We start from the raw sequence: 6,000 nt of genomic DNA, 5'->3' as shown, positions 1-6,000 counted from the left end.
CGCATATGGTTTCTAACAACACGGTTTTTCCGCATCATTCATATTTAAGGTGTTACCTGGTATTGCTTTCCCGTTTAAGTTTCAATTTAAATTTGAAAATAAAACACAAGTCTCGCAACATACTAAATTTCTTGTTGGGTGTGGTTGCATAAAATTTGAAGCAAGCAACTGAATAGGAATTTGTAATGCACCAAGAGTGATAGAAAAGCAGTTGATTTGCATATTATTAATTAAATGTTTTGGAAAAACATTTTATGCACTTACTCCAACAGTTTATTATTTTTTATTTTTTGAGGGTAAAGTTAATTTGTATGTACCCGAATAATTCATATTCATATCTTATTTCACGCTTGACAACATTGCTTACATTAGTAGTTTATATGTACCTAGAGTTCCGTACCACCTCGAGATATTTTTCGGTAGATGTGCCAAACTCATTCATATAAACAAGGTCAGATAGCTTGCTCATTCATACCTTTCTCGGCCTTTACTGTTCTTATCAGTTTAATATCTGATATGTAGGCCAATGGTTCACACGATATTAAATTATTTTTTTTATCGGGGAAGATCCTAAGAATAGCTTGTTATTGAGGTCTTAATGCGTCGCCTAAGTGTTGCACTACTGCCCGGGCCTGGCGCACCCTCACCAAATCAAAGAATAAATCATTTTTTAAGAGACACGAACTCTTTGCCGAAAAAAAATCGCTATTCTGATTGTTTCCAGGTGAAAGTTTAAAACTACGACTATATATTTCAAATATAATTTAACCTGTTGTAACAATTTACGAATATTGCCTCAAATTCACCTTTTTAATATAATATTTCACGACAATAAGTAATATAGTTTCAATTTCACCATTTATAATAGAATGCGCGACAATAAATAATAAAGTTATGATTTTCCAGATTCAAGTACAAAGATTGTACCTCATTTCGATGTATGTTCAACAAACCGAGTTATTATGTCACCCAAAGCTATGTTCACTCATTGGCCGCAAACTGCATAAATGTACCGGTGGTGTAAGAAATTACGTTTGGAGATATAGATATTCCGTGTTTTTTATTTAAGACAAATAACTCCCAAATTTTAAATTACATGTCAATCACACTACGAAATTATAGTCAAATACATCATCACAAGATTTAGACTATCGTTGATAACAAAAGTCTTCTGTGAGAACTTCCCACATCGACCGATCTAAGGTAAAATATTCCAACAACGCTATGAATAGAGATATACGGCCTACATGAAAACTTACTTACCTGGATGGGGTCAATGGGCGATCATTAAAGTTCATCGCCTAGGGAAGTGATTTCCATTGCACTTTAGATGGGTTCTTGCCTAAGGTCAACCCAAGTGGTGGAGCCTACATCATAATTTGTGTTAGGGTGCTTGCGTTCGCGCGACCCCGCCAACTATATTACATAATTTGTTATATTACTGAATTTCATGAAACCTGGTAAACCAAGGGGATTTTAAACTTGGGGTGCCGAAATCTAAAATTCGGGATTAATCAATTAAAACTGCATTTATTTAAAGTTATTACTATTTATTGAATATTTGCAAGTAAAAATTACTCTTATTAACACGTAAATGAATTTATAGTCTCTCCCTAAATAAATTCATCATAATATAATATAAGAAATGATAGGTGAGGTAAATATTCACAATTACAAACATCAACATGCACATATATAGTACTGCGCCATTATCTTGTTCACGTTAAGGGTTTTGTTTTCTTTTAAGTTTGGTGACATATTGTGCTTAAAAATTAATTCTCCTCTTACGTGGAGTTTTTTAATTTTATTTTCCGTAACAATGACAAAAACCGTGTAAACTAAAGACGCATATGGTTTCTCACAACACGGTTTTTCCGCTTCATTCATATTTAAGGTGTTACCCGGTATTGCTTTCCCATTTAAGTTTCAGTTTAAATTTGAAAATAAAACACAAGTCTCGCAACATACTACATTTCATGTTGGGTGTGGTTGCATAAAATTTGCAGCAAGCAACTGAATAGGAATTCGTAATGCACCAAGAGTGATAGAAAAACAGTTGACTTGCATATTATTAATAAAATGTTTTGGAAAAACATTTTATGCACTTATTCCAACATTTTATTATTTTTTATTTTTCGAGGGAAAAGTCAATTTATATGTACTCGGACAATTCATATTCATATTTTATTTCACGCTTTACAGCATTGCTTACATTAGTAGTTTATATGTACCTGGAGTTCCGTACCACCTCGATATACTTTTCGGTAGATGTGCCGAACTCATCCATATAAACAAGGTCAGATAGCTTGTTCTTCATACCTTTCTCGGCCTTTTCGTTAAGATCAAGTGTAGTATATGTTCTTATCAGTTTAATATCTGATATTTGGGCCAATGGTTCTCATGATATTAAATTTATTTTTTTATCGGTGAAGATCCTAACAATAGCTTGCTATTGAGGTCTTCATGCATCTTCTAAGTGTTGCACTACTGCTCGGGCCTGGTGCACCCCCACCAAGTCAATGAATAAATAATTTTTTAAAGGGCACGAACTCTTTGCCGGAGAAAAAATCGCTATTTCGAGTGTTTCCAAATGAAAGTTTAAAACTACGACGATATATTTCAAATATAATTCAACTTGTTGTAATAATATAAGAATATTGCCTCAATTTCACCTTTTTAATATAATATTTCACGACAATAAGTAATATAGTTTCAATTTCACCCTTTATGATGGAATGCACGACAATAAATAATAAAGTTCTTATTTTCCAGATTCAAGTACAAAGATTGTACCTCATTTCGATCCATGTTCAATGAACCGAGTTATTATGTCACCCAAAGCTATTTTCACTCATTGGCCGCAAACTACATAAAGGTACCAGTGGTGTAAGAAATTACGTTTGGAGATACAGATATTCCGTGTTTTTTATTTAAGACAAATAACTCCTAATTTTTAAATTACATGTCAATCGCACTACGAAATTATAGTCAAATACATCATCACAAGATTTACACTAGTGTTGATAACAAAAGTCTGCTCTGAGAAGTTCCCTCATCGACCAATCTAAGGTAAAATTTTCCAACAATGCTATGAATAGAGATATACGGCCTATATGAAAACGTACTTACCTGGATGGGGTCAATGGGCGATTATTAAGGTCAATGGCCTAGGGAAGTGACTTCCATTGCACTTTGGATGGGTTCTTGCCTAAGGTCTACCCAAGTGGTGGAGCCTACATGATAATCTGTGTTAGGGACTTGCGTTCGCGCGGCCCCGCCAACTATATTACATAATTTGTTATATTACCGTATTTCATGAAACCTAGTAAACCAAAGGGATTTTAAACTTGAGGTGGCGAAATCTAAAATTCGGGATTAATCAATTAAAAACTTCATTTATTTAAAGTTATTACTATTTATTGAATATTTGCAAGTAAAAATTACTCTTATTAACACGAAAATGAATTTATAGTCTCTCACTAAATAAATTCATCATAATATAATATAAAAATTGATAGGTGAGGTAAATATTCACAATTACAAACATCAACATGCACATATATTGTAATGCGCCATTATCTTGTTCACATTAAGGGTTTCGTTTTCTTTTAAGTATGATGACATATTGTGCTTATAAATTAATTCTCCTCTTACGTGGAGTTTTTTTAATTTTATTTTCCGCAACAATGACAAAAATCGTGTAAACTAAGGACGCATATGGTTTCTCACAATACGGTTATCCGCATCATTCATATTTAAGGTGTTACCCGGTATTGCTTTCCCGTTTAAGTTCCTAATTAAATTTGAAAATAAAACACAAGTCTCGCAACATACTAAATGTAACACCCCCAAATCCGGGGTCGGGGATCCGGGTTGTCACGAGTTCCATTTCCCTTAATAACACCTAATTCTTAATAAACAATCAACTGATGCGTACTGTGATCCCACAATATACACACACACCACAAGTTATAGTCTCAGAGATGAATACCAAAAATAACATAAGTCATTTTATTCCACAATTATAAGTCATTACACCTCAAAAGGGTTTCTGAATAAATTTAAATATTATTTGCCATTATTACAATTCATAAATATACATAAGTCTGGTACCACAAAAGTTGAAAGCCTAGCCTATTGGTAGTTCCTACCTCAGCTACAACGGCATCAACGCCTACATGAAACTGCGGAACGTTTCATATTCGCTCACGAATTGGGAGCTTGGTCATGTTCATCTTGTCTATCTGTTGTTGTGTGATGAAAGAAGAAAGCAATGGTGAGCAACAAGCCCACCGAAATAATAGGTATAATGAGTAACAATATATGAGCATTCTCATAGTACTCATGAAAGTCATGGTCAAAAGAAATGAACCAAGTTTGATCTCTTAATGCGACCAAGTCGCAAAATATTTAGTATATATGTATATATACTTTTCAAAATCTTAAAATCCTCTTCCATGTATAATATACACAGAGTTCCAGTTTATAACTGTATAAAAAATATCATTGCAAGGTGATCTCATATATCTAACCTTGTCTCAACATTTTTCTGAAAATCTTTGTCATGCATAAGATAATCATTAACTAGATATAAGTTGAAAAGATGAAGTTACAAGATACTCCAATATACTTATATCTTTTCCGAATACTACTTGAACTACCACCGTTCAAGGTATAATCAGTTTTCGAAGGTTCATCACATAGATGAGACTACAAGATAAAATTTGAATAGATTCAATCTTTGAAATATCATTCAAAAGAAATGAAGTTACGAGATACTTCATTAAGTCCTGATATATATATCCATATATATTTCTCATACATTTCCTGAAAACCTCTGTCATGTAAAGTATGAACAAAGTTGTAATATCCAATAAATTTGGAAAGAAAAGAGTTTTGGCATAAACCCGATATCTTGCTGATCAGGCAAAGATACCAATAAGTAACCTTTTCTACTAGTAGATGGATGAATCCCTCACCGGTCATCACCCTGGCCGTATTAGGACCTTGTGCTGGACCGCCACCCGGCCTCTTACGTGTTGATGGACTGCCACCCAGCCACTTACACTTTGATAGACCGTACCCCGGCCTGTCACTTATGCCGACTCAATTAGATGGACTTACTTCCCGAACATTGGGCAAGTAATTAAATTGTTTTCTCAAAACAACAACCTCGTTGCGAATATAAAATACACTATAGAGCCGGATCCCTCAAATTTTTAAGCGAGTATTTAAATTCCCTTCGAAAGGAAGATCTTAAATTTGAAAACGAGTTTTGGGATCCGCTCTAACTTTTAAAATCATTTTGAAGTCTCGAAAACATTTTTGAGAATGTTTGGAGTAATGCTGATTTAATAAAATAAATCAGTCCCGATATGTTGAAGAATATCTGAATATTATTATTTAAATAATATTCACATAAAGGATAATCTTTATAAAAATAAATGAAGTAGAAGTTTTAAAAACTCATACTTGAAATGAATAATAAATAACCAAAGATATACTTATACAAAAGTATGATCTTTATTTGAATAATCGAAAATAAGTTTGATTATCGAAACATTATTCTTTAATAAAATAAAGAATATTATTTAATAAATAAGCGGAGTCATAAGTCCTCGAATGAATATTTAAAATAATATTTATTAAATAAAATAAACGGAGTCATAAGTCCTCGAATGAATATTCTACTACTAATATTCATTAAATAAAATAAACGGAGTCATAAGTCCTCGAATGAATATTCAACTAATATTCATTAAATAAAATAAACGGAGTCATAAGTCCTCGAAAGAATATTCAACTAATATTCATTATTTAAAATAAAGTTATCGAATAAAACTTATTCGATTAATAGTTTTGAAAACTATATATATATTATACTCGGGAACATCGACTCCCGGTTTAGAAAATGTTCACCTTTGGGTCCCCTATACTAAGGGTATACGCAACTACTGCTTATCTCTAACATAGGTATTATGTAGTTTATAAGCATTTGAA

The 6,000-nt window shown here is 32.7% G+C and overlaps 3 non-coding genes and 1 pseudogene across 3 annotated transcripts; all 4 read left to right on the top strand.

The window, feature by feature from the left end:
- Positions 1–471: 471 nt before the first annotated feature.
- Positions 472–646, top strand: LOC141681959 (U2 spliceosomal RNA; annotated as a pseudogene).
- Positions 647–1,255: 609 nt separating this feature from the next.
- On the top strand, positions 1,256–1,414 carry LOC141681245 (U1 spliceosomal RNA). The gene has a single exon (XR_012558685.1). It is a non-coding gene; the product is annotated as a U1 spliceosomal RNA (small nuclear RNA).
- A 901-nt stretch (positions 1,415–2,315) lies between these two features.
- On the top strand, positions 2,316–2,511 carry LOC141681821 (U2 spliceosomal RNA). Its single transcript, XR_012559244.1, has one exon. It is a non-coding gene; the product is annotated as a U2 spliceosomal RNA (small nuclear RNA).
- Positions 2,512–3,121: 610 nt separating this feature from the next.
- LOC141681293 (U1 spliceosomal RNA) lies at positions 3,122–3,279 on the top strand. The gene has a single exon (XR_012558734.1). It is a non-coding gene; the product is annotated as a U1 spliceosomal RNA (small nuclear RNA).
- Positions 3,280–6,000: the final 2,721 nt, after the last annotated feature.

Source organism: Apium graveolens, chromosome 8, assembly GCF_009905375.1.
Source record: "Apium graveolens cultivar Ventura chromosome 8, ASM990537v1, whole genome shotgun sequence".
Taxonomy (NCBI): Eukaryota; Viridiplantae; Streptophyta; class Magnoliopsida; order Apiales; family Apiaceae; genus Apium; species Apium graveolens.
Note: the sequence above shows the minus strand (reverse complement) of the source record. Positions and strands in the feature narration are given on the sequence as shown.